Genomic DNA, 18608 nt, shown 5'->3' with positions numbered 1-18608 from the left:
TTTGCTCTGATACCACTAAAACATGTCACACCCTACCCCTCTGTAAGGCATAACATGATCCCGTAGTATACCTAATGAATTACCAACTTCGTCTACTGATAACCCATTAAATACACTACAAGGGATTTTAAAAATTTTCTTACTTCTTCTTACAGTGGCGAGCACTATTTACAGGTGTTAAAAATTTTTTTTTGAACTTAAGTGAAAGAGGTAACACATTTGAATTATTAAAAATTTCTGTAAAAATTTTGGCGGAGTGCCATCTGTATTTTGAATAAAACAGTTCTTCTAAAACTTGTAAAAAACACTTCAAATATATTTCCCAATATCAAATTCCAACATAATTCAACACAGTATTTTTTTCAACTCAAATCCACAATAATTTTTCAAAGACTGAGATAAAAGAAATACAATACAAATTTTACAAGCCAAAATAACTCATAATTTACTTTACAACTTCAATGTACAATTTTAATTTACAACTGCTCAAAACCAAGAACAATATATACATACAGTGAACATACATTACAGTACAAAATGCAAAATGTGGTATACTCAATATACCCGATGATCTCTCAATATAGTACTAGCAGCCTAGCCTGCAGCCCTGTCAGTCTGTCTACCTGCGACAGCAATGAAAAGCTATCGCTGAGTAAAATTTACTCAGTGGTGCACAATAACAATTTGAAATGCGATATATATAAATCTTTTATTGACAATTCACAAATCAAATAGTTCACAAAATTTACAAACTTCATATAATACAAATTTGATCAAATAATTAAGTAACACAGTTTTGCCAATCAATAACACAATTTGATCAAATAACTGAACAATACAATTTTGTCAATCAATAACACAATTTGATCAAATAACTAAACAATACAGTTTTGCCAATCAATAACACAATTTGATCAAATAACTGAATAATACAGTGTTGCCGATCAATATCACAATTTAAGCCATGACACAATTTTTCCACACATGCCGTGTTGTACACCACGACAAGATACACTCACCCCAATAATCGAAATCAATGAGGGAGGAAGCTAGCTGAATAATGAGTACTCATCCACACTCACCTCAGACTGGGAAGTCAAAGAGGGAGGAACATAATCACACTCACCCCAGACAGATAGGTCAAAGAGGGAGGAATATATCACACTCTCCCCATAAATGGAGGAGGAACATAGTAACAGTGTCATGCCAAATGTGAATCAAAACAATTTCAAATCATAATATTTCATACAAACCATAAATCACATTTTATCTCAAAATTTCCATTTGCAAAGTTGGCAACACAATAATTTCCAAATAATATTCCCAAAACCAAAGCAACCAAAAATTATTCATAACTCATTTCTCCAAATAAATTTGCTAGTAAAAGCAGTGAATATAAAAGTATTGTGCACGGACACAATTTAAAACTATAATGTTCAATTAAATTTTTAAGTAGAAAATGAGAAGTCAAAATTATTGTGCACAAACATAATTTAAAACAATGACGTACAAATAATCATAATTTATTTCAATTGAAAAATTCAAAAGAAATAACTATTGTGCACAAACACAATTTAAAACAATAACATACAAATAATCATAATTTATTTCAATTGAAAAATTCAAAAGAAATACTTATTGTGCACAAACACAATTTAAAACAATAACATATAAATAATCGTAATTTATTTCAATTGAAAAATTCAAAAGAAATAACTATTGTGCACAAACCTTTGATATATGCCTCTTGGCTCTGACTCAGTGTTTCCTTCCCTTTCCCTGAGTCATTGCTAACTGAGAAACACAATTTGAAGTGTTTTAGTACTCATTTAAATAGTCTCTAAGAATAAGGTTCAATAATTAATTTATCGAATTCTATTATTTCCTTAGTCAACCTAATATGTTGACCCTCGATGCATTCTAGGTAAATTAGTTTTTAACTTTACTAATATGTCACATTCAATAGTCTTTTAGGGTTGGTACATGTTACCAAATTCATTTCCATGTATCTTGCATTTTCTTGCAATTTGCTGGATTCCGGGATACTAGTTTGACCTAGCCGGACGACCTAGTTTCCTCGGTTTTCGAGTTTCAGTCAAAACTACAAACTTGTAGATCTATGTCTTATTGCATGCGCGGCAAAATTTCAGGTCATTCTGAGTTATGTAGACCAAGTTATGGTCATTTTACTATTGCTGGTCAAAATGCATCAAAATTGGTCACTTTAGGTCAATTTTGGTTCGGCTAGTTTTTGGACCCGAATTTATGCAAGCTATTTGACTTGCTTATGGTCATTTATGGGCTTTGGTGTCTTCATAAGACTTGTAGATATGGGTCTTAACTATTCATGGTCAAAATTTCAGGTCAATTGGACCTGTTTTGAGTGATTTATGGCCTAAATACTAACTACTGCCCAAATAGTCAATTTTCAGGCCTTATTTGCACTTAATCCGAATTTGGTCATTTTTCAAGCTACCTTGCAAGCAGAATTTTGGCAAGCTTCCTTCATGAAAGTTGGCACATTTTGTGCCTAGTTTCACCTCCAATTGGTTTCATACCAATTGGAGCCACACACTAAGGGTTCTAAGCCCAAAACACAAACTGCCTTATTGCATTTCTTTCATACACATCAAGGATCACTTTTAACACTTACCAAACTCAACATTCAAACCAATTCTGGTTGTACCATAACCTAAACATAATCCACAACATATTATAGGTCATTTTGGCAGCTTACAATCACATTCAACATACACCATTAAGTGCAGAATTTGTCAAAATCAATTACAACAATTTAGTCGCCTATTCATGCTCATTTACATGTCCAACTTCACACCATCACACATATACCCAAACTGCCATCACAACTAACACAATTCAACATTAATATTCCATAATCCAAACATGAATTAACATCCTTGTGGTTCACCTAACCAGGCTGTCGATTCATGCATTATATTCCCATAATTTCCAAGCATTCAAATTTCAATACACATTCACATATACTAAGTATACATCACCCAAATAATTTCCTATACACATAAACATTTAATCAATCCTTTAATCCACCATATACAAGCAAAAATAAATTTCCCTTAAAGAGTTTTCATGGCTGCCAAAAATAAACATCTCCCTTAGAACATCAAACTCCAAAATTCTTCTCACAATTGAAGTACCCATAACCTCCTTACTAACTTTAATGAAGCACTAACCAAAAACTCAAACTTACCACTTTGGAAACTCTTCAAAATCTCTCCAAAACTTGGTCTTCTTGCTGCCTATCTACTGCCCAAGCTATGTAGAGCAACTTTAATGAAGACAACTTGTGAAGATCATGGCTTGAAGGTGGTGTTTTTGCCCTTGCATGGTGGACACCATGGATGCTTCCATGGAAGAGAATTTCGGCTGGAATTTTAAGAAGTGAGGAAGAAGGTGATCTGCTGTCCAAATAAAGAGATAATGGTCCACTTTGATCGGTGAGTGGAGCACTAACCTTAATCTAATATTAATTTAATCTTAACTTTAATTTCCCCACCTTTAACTCTCCATTTTTGCTATTTACATTAGATATCACTAATTTATTTTTTTATGACATTTTCCAAGTGTAATATCATTTATTTTTAATGGAAATTTAGGTCAAAAGACAACTCGGAATGTCAAATGACCACAATGGCCTTGTTCGGGTTGCATTCCCGATTTTTCGGTAACACCGGGTTTTGTCCGTTTTTCGATTTCTCACTTTTCTTTGTACTAATTAATTAATTTTTCTTTGATATTTCTAATGGTATTTATACTTCAATCGATGTCTCTTTAAGTCCTAAAAATATTTTCCAGGGTTCCCGCGGTCCAGGACTAGTCAATGGTCCACGCCGTGACTTCCCGGTGCGGTCACCCATCACTAGAGTTCTCGGCTCGCTTAACTTGGTTACATTTCTTTGCTATTATTTTTCCTCTGTTTTTCTTGTATTTTCTTTTCTTGTATTTCATTATTTTATGTCTCCTCACTCATATCGAAGTGTAGTTCTAGGCATCCTAGCTGTCCGGACAACACTGATCACCGGAACAGTAGAACGCACTACCGAACATAGGGTTGTTACATGTAGAGCTACGTACTACCCGATAGTACACCTAGATGAGAATAGTTGCCAATGGCATCTGTTTTGGTATAGTTATGCCAGGACAGAATTTAATTGTTAGGAATAAGTTTGGAAATCCTACTTAGGGATCTAAAACTCAAAAGTTAGAATATCGAAAGGTTATAGTTCAATACAAAATGAAGTAAGTTATAGAATATTGACAGATAAAAAGAGTTATAGAAGTAAAAATTCGAACAGTTGGTTCAGATATAACAAAGAAGTGTTACGAATGTGAGGAAGACTATGGATAAATTGGTCAGAAGACCAATGACTAGATAAATGTTTCTAACATGACCTCAAGGGTCATTCAAGAAGGAACGTGAACCGAAATATTAGACAGCACAATAATAAGAGGAGATTTGTGTTATACAAACAAATTAAGCGTTGTATTAGATTGTTAAAAGTCTTATACAAATTTGAGGAAAAGAAGATTATACAATCGTATAGAAAGGAAAAAAATAAACGTATGACTATTGTAAGATGGCTATTGGGTAAAATTTCGTGGACAAAATTTATTTTAAGGGGTGGAGAATTGTAACACCCCTAAGTTCAGTAGTGCGTTCTACTATTCCTATGACCAGTGTTGTTCGGACAGCTAGGATGCCTAGAACTATACTTCGTTATGATTGAGTAGACATAAAATAATGAAATACAAGAAAAGAAAATACAAGAAAAACAAAGGAAAAATAATAGCAAAGAAATGTAACCAAGTTAAGCGAGCCGAGAACCCTAGCGATGGGTGACCGCACCGGGAAGTCGCGGCGTGGACCGTTGACCAGCCCTGGACCGCGGGGAACCCTAGAAAATACTTTTAGGACTTAAATAGACACCTATTTAAGTACAAATACCATTAGAAATATCAAAGAAAAATTAATTAATTAGTACAAAGAAAAGTGAGAAATCGAAAAACGGACAAAACCCGGTGTTACCGAAAAATCGGGAATGCAACCCGAACAGGGGCATTGTAGTCATTTGACACTTCGAGTTGTCTTTTGACCTAAATATCCATTAAAAATAAATAATATTACACTTGGAAAATATAATGAAGAATTAAATTAGGGGTACCTAATGTAAATAGCAAAAATGGGATTCAAATTGAGTAATTAACACATTTAACTTATAATATTAATTAAATAAAGTTTAGTGGAGAGTTAGTGGGAATTATCTACACCTAAGTGGATAGCCACATCATTCAGCAACTTCATCTTCTTCATTCCTCTCTTCCAGCTGAATTGGAATCCCTCCCAAAACCTCCATTGCCATCCATGTGTGGAGCTTCATCCACTCAAGATCAAGCCACAAGTTCTTCAAGTCTCCTTCATTAAAGTTTGAGTACACACCTTGGGCAGTATTTTGGGAGCAAAAAGGGAGAGATTTGAAGAGGTTTGACAAGCTCCACTTGAGGTATATGTCCATTTCCTTCATCCTTGCTTCATTAAAGTTTGTGTGGGTGTTATGGGTAGTTGAATTGTGGAAGGAATTTTGGAGTTTAATGTTCTAAGGGAGATGTGTACTTTTGGCAGCCATGGAAACACCTTGAAGACAGTTTTTTTTTTTGCTTGTAAATGGTGGATTAAAGGATTGATTAAATGTATATATGTGTAGGAAATTATTTGGGTGATGTGTACTTAGGATATATGAATGTGTATTGAAATTTGAATGCTTGGAAATTATGGAAATGTAATGCATGAAATGGCAGCCTGGTTTGGTGAACCATAAGGATGTTATTTCATGCTTGGTTTATGGTATATTAATGTTGAATTGTGTTGGATGTTATGGTAGTTTGAGTGTATGTATGAAGGTGTGAAGTTGGACATGTAAAAGTGTTATGGTTAGGTGCTTTAATTGTTGTAAATTGAGTTTGACAAATTCTGCACTTTATGGTGTATGTTGAATGTGATTGTAAGCTGCCAAAATGACCTATAATATGTTGTGAAATATGTTTAGGTTATGGTACAACCAGAATTGGCTTGAATGTTGAGTTTGGTAAGTGTTAAAAGTGATCCTTGATGTGTATGAAAGAAATGCAATAAGGCATTTTAAGTTTTAGGCCTATAACTTTAAGTGTGTGGCTCCAATTGGTATGAGACTAATTGGAGGTGAAACTAGGCACAAAATGTGCCAACTTTCATGAAGGAATCTTGCCAAAATTCTGCTTGCAAGGTAGCTTGAAAAATGACCAAATCCGGATTAAGTGCAATTGAGGCCTGAAAATTGACCATTTGGGCAGCAGTTAGTGTTTAGGCCATAACTCACTCAAAACAGGTCCAATTGACCTGAAATTTTGACCATAAATAGTTAAGATCCATATCTACAAGTATTATGAAGACACCAAAGCCTATAAATGACCATAAGCAAGTCAAACAGCTTGCTCAAATTCGGTTCCAAAAACTGGCCGAACCTAAAATGACCTAAAGTGACCAATTTTGATGCAATTTGACCAGCAATTGTAAAATGACCATAACTTGGTGTACATAACTCAGAATGACCTAAAATTTTGCCCCGCGTTCCATAAGACATAGATCTACAAATTTGTAGTTTTGACCGAAACCCAAAAACCGAGGAAACTAGGTCGTCCGTCTAGGTCAAACTAGTATCCCGAAATCCAGCAAATTACAAGAAAATGCAGTATACACGGAAATGAACTTGGTAACATGTACCAACCCTAAAAGACTATCGAATGTGACATGTTAGTAACATTAAAACCTAATTTACCTAGAATGCATCGAGGGTCAATATATTAGGTTGATTAAGCAAATAATAGCATTTAGTGAATTACTTATCAAGCATTATCGTTAGAGACAGTTTAAATGAGTACTAAAACACTTTAAATTGTGTTTCTCAGTTAGCAAAGACTCAGGGAAAGGGAAGGAAACACTGAGTCAAGGCCAGTAGACAGTTATCAGAGGTTTATGCACAACAACTATTTCTTTTGAATTTTTCAATTGAAATGAACTATGACTATTTGTACATTATTGTTTTAAATTGTGGAAATGTGTTTGAATGGATATTTATCGCTTGAAAAGCACTGTAAATGGTTTGAAATTGTGAGAAATTGTTTGAATGATATTGATGGATACTTATTGATTGAAAAGCATTGGAAATGGTTTGAAACCACAACTATCATGTATATTGATTGTATTCCTCGCTAGCTTGTCTAGTGGGACGAATTGAATTCCCTCTCTGGCTGAAGTGTTGAGGTGTGTGCCTATTTAGGACGAATAGAATGAGTACTCATAATTTTGCTAGCTAGCTATATTATTCCTCATTAGTCATCGACTTTTGGGACGAATTGAACTTTGGAACATGATTAAGCTGTGTGTGATTTATTGATTTGTGTTATGAGATTGTGAAATGGAGTTAAATCCTTATTGACATTTACTGTCTTTTGAAGTTAACTATGTTTTGATCTCTGAGATTTATTATGATATTGTGTTAAATTCCTTCTGACATTCATTGTCTTGAATTTAACTATGATTTTACATATCCATCATTTATATGATTTATGAATTGTGATTTAAAGTTGTATTTGGTTAATGTTGTGCACCACTGAGACATTGTCTCAGCGATAGCTTTCCATTCTTTATCGCGAGTAAATGAGCGGATAGAGGCGTGAGACTAGGCTGCTAGTGCATTCAGCGAGAGATCATCGGGTATATTGAGTATACCACATTTTGCATTTTGTACTGTAATGTATGTTCACTGTATGTATATAGTATTTTTGGTTTTGAGCAGTTGTAAATTAAAATTGTACATTGAAGTTGTAAAGTAAATTATGAGTTATTTTGACTTGTAAAAATTGTATTATATTTCTTGTATCTCAGTCTTTGAAAAATCACTGTGGATTTGAGTTGAGAAATATGTTGTGTTGAGAAATATGTTGGAGGTGAGATTTGGAAATATATTGAAGTGCTTTTTATAGGTTTTCTGAAGAACTGTTTTATCCAAAACACAGATGGCACTCTGCCAAAATTTTTACAGAAATTCCAAATAATTTAAATGTGTTAGTTCTATCACTTCAGTTCAAAAAGGTTTTTAACACCTGTAAATAGTGCTCACCACTGTAAAAGAAGTAAGAAAAGTTTTAAAATCCCTTGTAGTGTATTTAATGGGTTATCAGTAGACGAAGTTGATAATTCATTAGGTATACTACGGGATCATGTTATGCCTTACAGAGGGATAGGGTGTGATAGAGTAAATGGAAGACTAGCAAAATAAGCATAACGTAAGTGAGTATTAGAAATGCATCCTCCATAACAATATACACATAAACTAAATATTTAGATTTATTTGTACATTATGTAAATGATTATTGTAAACTAATGATAGAAGAGATTCTAGAGAGCAACCTAAATGACGAAAAATATACTGTATGGAAAATTTCATATGAACCCAGTAAAATTCTTGAGTATAGAAAATATGCTCTAATTATTTTTTTATTTGTATACATTATTTCTTGTTATATTATTGCACCACTAAGCAGCAATGCTTAGCGCGATGAAATTGTTTCCTTTGCGCAAGTACTGAAGCTAAAACCCAATGGACATTTGACTGAGAATTTTGGGAGTCCAGATCTGTAGAGTGTTAAAGGTTGTCACCTTCTCAGCAATGCATGTAGCTAGGGCTCATGTATATCACTTTATGTATTTTGTATGTTATAAATATTTAATATGTTGTAATTCGTATGTTGTAATATAAATTAAGAATTTGTAAGTAATATTTATGTGATGTAAATTTATAAATTGATTTTTTCATATGTAATTAAATTGTATATCATGTGAATTAATGATGATTGAAAATTATCATATATGAGTTGAGAATGAATGGAAATGAATATGAAATTAAATTATAAAGAGGATATTCGAATTGATGAGATAATTATGATTAGTATGGATAAGATTTTATTGTGAAAATATTGTTGAATTTTCAAGTAGGTGAATAATGAAATGCGCCAAATAGAAATAAAATAGGGAAAACTCTGCTGGTTTCTCCATAAAAAAATAATTGATATTAAATTAAACAAGTTCAAAATTACTAAAATAATAAAGTAAGATAAGATAGGGTGCTCCTGCATCGAGTGTGACATGCCTCGCTTGGCTACACTATAGACGGGTGAGGGGTGTTACAATTCTTGGGAGAGTTTTAAGTCAGAATACAACTAGAACTTCCAAATCAGATTTGGAGTCTTAGTTAACCTATTTTTCTCTATAAAAGGAGTTTAAAATATAGATTTTAAGTTTTTTGATTCTCTTCTACTCATAATGACCAAATTCCCTCTTTGTGCATTCAAAGATATCAACTGCTTGATCAAATTGTTGGTGTGATTTCTTCTTCTTTTAGGTTATGGAGCACTTTTACATCCTTTGGAGTGTGTGTCATCATCTTCAGCATTAGATCCAAGTTCTTCAAATTACTTTTAAAAGGGGCAACATGCTTTTCTCTCTTCTTTTTTTACTTTGTTTATATTTAATATTTTTAGTTATGTGTGAGTAGTTTTGTAATTCAGTAGGGAGGTAGTTGAAGCCAAAGAACATGTCACCATGAGACATTGATTTAAGTTTAATAAAATCCGAATTTGTTCTATATTGAGTATCACTTATCTTTTGGTTTATATTATGAATGTTGAATGTATGGTTAGTTAGGGTGGCCAACTAATTAATTGTGCATGAAAACATATTACTAAGTTAAGATAATATAAGTACATAATAGCTTGAATAATTTGGCTACAAGTAGCACATAATGATTTATTTCATTATAAAGATAAGTGTCTAGGTTAAATGAATCATGTTAAGTGAGTTTGTTACCTTCAATTGAGATGTCTTTCTAATGATCAATGCTACCATTAAACTTAATTATAAGTTACTCTAGTCTTAGGTTGAGTATGATAGTAAGGGATTAATTGTAGAGCACTTCCTGATTAATCTAATATGTAAGGAAAGATACTGAAGTTGTTAACTTCTATAACCAATTCACTCAATTGAATAAATTTGCATCTTTAGTCAATGATTGATACATGTTACATGGTGGATACATTCTCTTTACTAAATTTGTTACAATCTAGTTGTGTTGAGTATTTATAAGTGTCATTAGCCTTAGTTTATATTCTAGCATTCTTAGTTTAACTTCAGTAGTTTAGCGAATGCAAATCAAAACTCCCTTTTATTTTAATTTGCAAAATCAGTTTGATAGATTAGGTGTTTATTTTATTTGTTTTAAGTTCCTTTTGTTTATTTATGTCTCTAAGATCTATTTTCTTATTTGCATTTACTCATTCCCTATGGAATTGACCTGTACTTGCCCTATATATAAGTAGTTTAGGTAGAGTTTTGTAATTAGTGCATTTGACACGCATCAAATTTTGGTGCTATTTTCGGAGAGTGATTGTTATTTGTTTTAAACTTGAATTCAGATTTGTTCTATTTAGTTTTTGTGTTTATTCTTAGGTTGTGTTTCTAAAGAAGAGCTTGATACAAGGTTTAAATGTATTAGGGGATTTGTCAAGCATTAAGTCGAATCATCCACTCAATTCATAGCTAAAACTTTTGTTAGAATGAACCACAAGTGATTCCTTCTCATCATTTTAAGCAAGAACCTTCAGATTCATCAAGCGGTCTAGAATTAGAAATCATTACTGCTAATACCAATGAAAATTGAACCATTAGGGAGTTCACAACTCTTGACATGAACTAACAACCATTATGCATTCAATATCCTACACTTATGGTACTTTTTGAATTGAAATATGGTACCTTTTTGAATTGAAATCTGGCTTAATTCACTTATTATCTACTTTTCGTGGTCTTTTAGGCGAGGATTCTCATAAACACCTCAAGGAGTTCCATATTGTGTCTTCAAGCATGAAACCTATAGGTATTACAGAGGAGCAAATTAAGTTGAGAGCATTCCCATTTTAATTAGGGCATGCAACTAAAGATTGGCTCTACTACTTACCTTATGGTTCCATAAACACATGGAATGACATGAAATGGCTATTCTTAGAGTAGGACTTACTAACTCCAAGGGTAGCTAACATCAGAAAAGATATTTGTGGCTTTAGGCAGTATAATGGGGATGTTAGTAGTATGCCCTAGAGCATATCATTTAGTATGTATCTTGTACATATTTTAATAATAAAAGGCATTTCCACTTTTCCGTTTACATAATATATTTATGTGTAATAGAAAAGGTCCATTGATATTTTGTTAGAAATATTATTCTTAAGTTGTTAAGAATATGAGTGACAATATTTCTAACACAAAGTATCATAAATAGGTTCACAATCGAGGATACTTCATAATAAGGACATGACTTATCCAGAAAGATTGTATTCATGTTTGTTCCCAAGTTATTTATATGAGATATAAATAAGATGGAATGGTGAGTCTCATGCCATATAAAAAACTTGATAGGCACTTATAAATGATAAGTAGGCCGAACCAGTGACACTTATGACAAGCACATGGAGTTTACTCTTGTCAATGTTTTGTCATAAATCATATCAGTGCATATAATCTTTAGACCTGAGATAGCACAATTATCTTGTATATAGGTAGTTTGAGTTTGATACTGCTTTCATACTTGTACTATGTATGGGTATATGGGCATGTGTTGGCTCCTGCTAGTTATATATGGAGGTAGGTGTTGATCAAGATGGAATCTGTTCCTCTAAGTAAATAGAGTTAAAATCCTATGTTCATTTAATTGTTCTTGATGTTTCAAGTTCCTGGCCAGGACAGATAGATTTATTCAGAAAAGAGTTTCTGATGAGAAAAATCTTTTAATCAAGAACTGGAATTAAAAGAGAACATAATATTCATAGCAAATGGAGTTTGACATAAACCATAGTTGGGATTTTGTAACAGAGAGATTCTAGTGCATGGTAACATATGATTATAGGTTCATTTAAGGTAAATCTTATTACTAATTGGGTGGCCATGGCATGCTATGCTAGGTGTTAACCATGGTCTATGAGGTTCATAAAATGATTTAGAGAAATCATTTATGGTAAGAAAGAGTTACGATGATATTAAGAGTTGATATCATGTCTCATTGCCAATTAGTGATGAGCCTAGTAAGTCACACACATACACAAGTTATCACCTATTTAAATATGATTTAATTAATTAATTAAAGAGTTTAATTGATTAATTAAATAGATTTGGTTTGCAATTAAATTGCAAAGTCCCTAGCATGACTTGAAACCAAATCTAGATTATTGGATGTGTAGTATAAATTAAATTTATATTTAAAGTGTTTAAATATGAATTTAATTGATGAGAAATTAATTAATAGAGATTAATTAATTAATTTATATTTGATATAAATTAATTAGAAGAAGAAAATAATTATTTTGGGTTAAGAACTCAAAATTAAGACACAGGGGCATTATGGTCATTTCACAGTGTGACACGTGGCACCATGAGATGGTGACACATGGCATAACACATAAGCTTGCCAAATGTTTTTTTAATCATGTAAGATGATTAAAATCAAGATTAAATATAGGTTTGACACTTGGCACAATGTGATTGGGTCACTTAAACCTAGAGCTAATCAAAAGGTGACATGTGGCTAGGGTTTAATGTGTTAACCTAGCTATTTAAGTGTGGTTATGAAAAGAAAACATAACCAGCAGCCTCTCCTCTCATTTGTCACACCACTTTGAGCCTCTCCATCTATTTCTCTTTATCTCTCATCAATTCAAATAGATTAGCCATCAATCTCTTGAATTAAGAACACTAGAAATTGTTTCTAGTGTCCTGTTTACATCTCTAATCTCTTAAAAGGCAGAACTTGAATTTCTAATTAATAGAAAAGGCTTTAGAAGCTGTTCAAGGGCTGCCATAGGTGTTCTTGGTGTGGACAAGCTAGAGGGACAACATCCGGTGTCCTAAAGACGAATCTCAAAGGCGCAGATACGCTGCAGCACATCAAAAGGTTAGTGTAATCGTTCTTGATTTAATCTAGGGTTCTAAAATTAATCTGATTAATTTTAAAATCTTAAATGGAAAATACAGATCCAAAAACATATTAAAAGAGTTTTAATATGTTGTTTATCATTGAAATCAAATAGATAAAAATAAATCTTGCATGGTGCATGTGACCCTAGGTGAAAATTTTTGAATTCAATGGTATAAACTTGTGTTTTTCACGCTTCCGTTCCTTCAATTGGTATCAGAGCCACTATATTTGCCATTTAGATTGTTGATTATATAATTTAATTGTGTGTTTGATCATGAGATCAAGAGATTCATTGCTGGTTGGATCATGAGATGTTGCGTCACACATGGTGAAGCCACCATTGGTGGCGGCAACAATGGTTCCATGGGTGGTTCAAGGTTTGGCTTTTAAATTCTGCAATTGTTGTATGATCTAAGGCCTATGCTTTGACTAATTAAAGTGTTTAATTAGTTGTTTTAATCACACAATTAAATTATGATTCAAATCAGAATTTTAAAAATTGTTTGAATGTGATTCAAATCTGAATTTTAAAAGTTGTTTGAATGTGATTCAAATCTGAATTTTTAAAGTTGTTTGAATCATATTTAAATCTGATTTTTTAAAATTGATTCAATAAAATTCAGATCTGATTTTTAAAAAAATATTTGAATGTGATTCAAATCTGATTTTTTAAAAAATGTTTGAATGTGATTCAAATCTGAATTTTTGAAGTTGTTTGAATGTGATTCAAATCTGAATTTTTAAATTTGTTTGAATGAGATTCAAATCTGAATTTTTAAATTTATTTGAATCATATTCAAATCTGGATTTTTAAGTTGAATATGAGATATTCAATTTAATTTAAGTATGTATGTTTTATTTAATTGTTAAATAGTGATATGCATGATGGATGATCATGGACTATAAAAGACCAATGTGATTGGATTTATTTCTTTTATGTTTCTTTGGGATTGTAAATTAATTAATTTATTTTAATTTATTTTGGGCATGTATTATTAAGTTTGTAATAATTTTTGGGTTGTAATTTCATTTATTTAAGTTCTTATAAATTCACCTTGGTATGCCAAGGATTACTATGTAATATTGGATTGCAAGAAGTTCAAGGAGGTCAAGAGCATTGGTGGGACCAGTGGGAGGAATTCAATATCAAGTGTTGATTATGTACTCCTTCAGTAACTCTTGTAAAATGAATGAATGAAATGCACCTAGGAATGCCCTGATTCAATTCTTGGTGGCTCAGAATTGAATCCCTTAGAAAGTCCATGATCATACCATATTTACTGCTTATCCATGAATGCATGAGATGTATGGGAATGTATGCAATTATATGATATATGCATGCTAAATGGATAATGTGCAAAGTGAGAACTTAATAGTAAATAGAATGACCATAAAATCTTCCAAACAAATGATTAAGTTGGAAATGCTATAATTAAAGTAATTATAACATAGGCCCTCCATTGGGGCAATTATTTTAAAAAATTTTAAATAGTTGCATAAGATGCAATTTATTTAAGAGATTTTCTTAAGAATAATTGTTAAGCATGAGATGTTGTAAATATGTAAATGGTTTAGTGGCCAATATTGGATGTACCTGAGGACATTAAAATTATTTGCATAATTACTGGCTCAATGGGATTAACTTAACTAATGCAAGATAAGTCAATATTGGATGTACCTGAGATTTTGAGCATTAGGGGCTAGTAAAAGGATTGAACCTCACATGAGATGTGATGGGCAATGAGTTGCTCACTTATAGTTTATTGTAATTCCAATAATGGATGTACCTGAGGATGATCAATAGAATTATAAGAATTCAATCACCCACTAGAAATCCATCCAACTAGGATTTCCGTTTTCTACTTTGGAAGTGTAGGATTCGCTAAGTTAGTGGGAGGACCGATTTGATTAAAAGACCATAATCATTTTAGTTAATTACATGATACATTTACTAATTAATCTGGTTATTTTCTGCAGTTAATTTTCTGATAAAAATGAGCACAAAACAACCACCACCATCCAATATCCTTGTAAGCATACTTGATCACAACAGGTTGACAGGACCTAATCTGTCTGATTGGCTAAGTGAAACTTGCCCTGAACCTTGAACATATAGGATATGTTCTAGATTTAAATGTTCCTGGTCCCTTACCTCCAGAGGCCACACAAGAGGAACATGAAACTTTGGACAAGTGGAAGGAGCATGATATGAGAGCTAAGTGTTACATGCTTGCTTCTATGAGTAATGAGTTACAGAAGCAACATGAGAACATGCAAAGTGCGAGTGAGATCCTCCTTCACCTACAAGAGTTGTATGGTGAGCACAGCAGGAATGCTAGGTATGAGATATCTAGACAGCTATTCCGTATGAGGATGTCTGAGAGACAGAATGTTGGGGATCATGTCCACAAGATGATTCGGCTGATTGAGCAGTTGGAACATCTTGACTTCAACATTGATTTCCAACTACAAACGGATTTGATCCTTCAGTCCTTTCCTGAGTCTTTTGGGAATTTTGTGACAAATTTCCATATGACTAAACAGGAATGCACCTTAGCTGAATTACTCAACATGCTGGTTATTGCCCAAAAGAATATGCCAGGCAATAAAGGAAAAGAGGTAGCTTTGGTTGCATCTTCTTCTGCTGGAAAGTCCAACAAGAAGAAGGGCAATAAGAAAAAGAAACCTCAGATTCCTGGTCCTTCCAAGAAAATAGCTAAACAGAAAAGGAAGACTAAAGCTGATAAAGGCAAAGGAAAGTGTTTCCACTGCCAGCAAGAAAGTGTTTCCATTGCTAATAGGAAAGTGTTTCCATTGCCAGTAAGAAAGTGTTTCCACTAGCCAGAGTATAGCAATCTAAAAGAATACAATGCCATGGTGAAAACCAACTCAAGTTCAAAATATATTTGGCACTTAAGGTTATGTCATGTTGCAGAAGATAGGATTGCAAAATTGGAGAAAATGGGGATTCTATCCTCATTGGGCTCTGAGCCTACTCCAACTTGTGAATCTTGCCTTCAAGGCAAAATGACTAGATCACCCTTTGTTGGACAAGGGCTAAGAGCTGAAAATATTTTGGAACTAATACATAGTGATGTATGTGGTCCGTTTAAAGAAATGGCTAGAGGGGGCTTTCATTATTTTATTACCTTTACTGATGATAAATCAAGTTTTGGGTATTTGTATTTGATGAAATACAAACATGAATCCTTTGAAAAGTTCAAAGAATTTAAATCTGAAGTAGAAAATCAAACAGGAAAAAATATTAAAGCTCTTCGATCAGATCGTGGAGGTGAATATTTGAGTACTGAATTTGATGAATACTTGAGAGAGCATGGCATTGTTTCTCAACTGACTCCTCCAGAACGCATACGGTGAATGGTGTATCTGAAAGGACAAATCGTACCCTATTGGATATGGTACGTAGTATGATGAGCTATTCTGATATGCCAATCTCCTTTTGGGGATTTGCATTAGAATCAGCTTTGTATATTCTGAATAGGATTCCATCAAAATCAGTTTCTTCCACACCTTATGAGATATGGCATGGAAGAAAACCAAGTCTTAAGGATGTTAAGATTTGGGGTTGTCCACTTATATCAAAAGTGAACAACGATAAATTGGAGACCAGATCGAGAAAAGGTCGATTTGTTGGATATCCAAAAGATAGTTTTGGATATTATTTTTATTTGCCTACTTCGCAAAAGGTTGTGATAAGTAGAGATGCCACATTTCTTGAACAACAGTTTGTTCAAGAAGGAGGCAAAGGAAGGCAAATAGAGTTAGAATTGGAGAATTCGACCAACCAATGATCGAGATGGATATAGATCCATCTAGTCAACCTATACCCATTGATGAAACATCTACAGCTGTTCCTCGTAGAACAACCAGGGTATCTCACCCACCAATGAGATATGGTTTTCTTCATGAAGAAGAACAAGAGTTGTCTACTCATGAAGAAGTAGATCATGGAGATGATCCACTTACCTATGAAGAAGCTATATCAGATATAGACTCTTCAAAATGGATTGATGCTATGAAATCCGAGATTGATTCCATGTATAAGAATCAAGTTTGGGATCTTGTTGACCCACCTGAAGGTATTGTACCTATAGGGAACAAATGGGTTTTCAAGAAGAAAATTGGTTCTGATGGAAAGGTAGAGACCTATAAAGCAAGGCTAGTAGCGAAAGGGTTTCGCCAAAGGCAAGGAATAGACTATGAGGAGACTTTCTCGCCTGTTGCCATGCTTAAATCAATTAGGATTTTATTAGCAATAGCTGCATACTATGATTATGAGATTTGGCAGATGGATGTCAAAACAGCTTTTCTCAATGGATACATTGAAGAAAACATTTTCATGGAACAACCTAGGGGATTTGAATCCCAAGATGGTTCCAAAGTATGCAAGCTAAAGCGATCCATTTATGGGTTGAAACAAGATTCGAGGAGTTGGAACATCCGTTTTGATGAAGCCATTAAATCTTTTTGTTTTATCAAAAATGAGGATGAGCCATGTGTATAAGAAGGTTAGTGACAGTGCTATCACTTTCCTTGTCTTATATGTGGATGACATACTGTTGATGGGTAATGATACAGGTATGTTGACGACTATAAAGGTATGGTTGTCAAATACATTCTCCATGAAAGACTTAGGGGAGGCAACCTATATTCTTGGGATTCGCATCTATAGAGATAGAACGAAAAGAATAATTGGTTTATCCCAAAGTCTATACTTGGAAAAGGTGTTAAAGAGGTTTAACATGCTTGATTCCAAGAGAGGATTGTTGCCAGTGAGACATGGTATCCACCTTTCTAAAGAGATGTCTCCAAAGACACCTGAAGAAAGAGATAAGATGGCCAGGATTCCATATGCTTCGGCTATTGGAAGTTTAATGTATGCAATTTTGTGTACTAGGCCGGATATCGCATATGCTGTTAGTTTGACTAGCAGGTATCAATCCAATGCAGGTTTGGAACACTGGATAGCTTTCAAGAATATCCTTAAGTACTTGAGAAGAACTAAGGATTTATTCTTGATTTATGGAGGTGGAGACTTGCAATTGAATGGTCATACTGATTTTGATTTCCAATCAGATATCGATGATAGAAAGTCTACCTCTGGATATGTGTTCATATGTAATGGAGGTGCAGTCAGTTGGAAGAGTTCCAAACAGAGCACGACTGCAGATTCCACTCATCGAGGTGAGTATATTCTGCATCGAGATCTTGCAAAGAAGTCATTTGGATAAAGAAGTTCGTGTGAGAACTTACAGTAGTTCCTTCCATTGAGTCGCGGTTCCACTACACCGTGACAACAATGGAGAGCGATCACTGAGCTAAGGAACTAAGGTCTCACCCAAAATCCAAACACATAGAAAGGCACTACCACATTATCAGAGATATAGTTGGGCAAGGCGATATAGCCATGCAAAAAAATAACATCAGCTAAAAAATTCAGCTGATCCATTCACTAAGCTTTTGTCACAAGTTCAGTTAGACCGACATCTT

The sequence above is a fragment of the Hevea brasiliensis genome, chromosome 10, assembly GCF_030052815.1.
Source record: "Hevea brasiliensis isolate MT/VB/25A 57/8 chromosome 10, ASM3005281v1, whole genome shotgun sequence".
NCBI classification, from domain to species: Eukaryota; Viridiplantae; Streptophyta; class Magnoliopsida; order Malpighiales; family Euphorbiaceae; genus Hevea; species Hevea brasiliensis.
Note: the sequence above shows the minus strand (reverse complement) of the source record.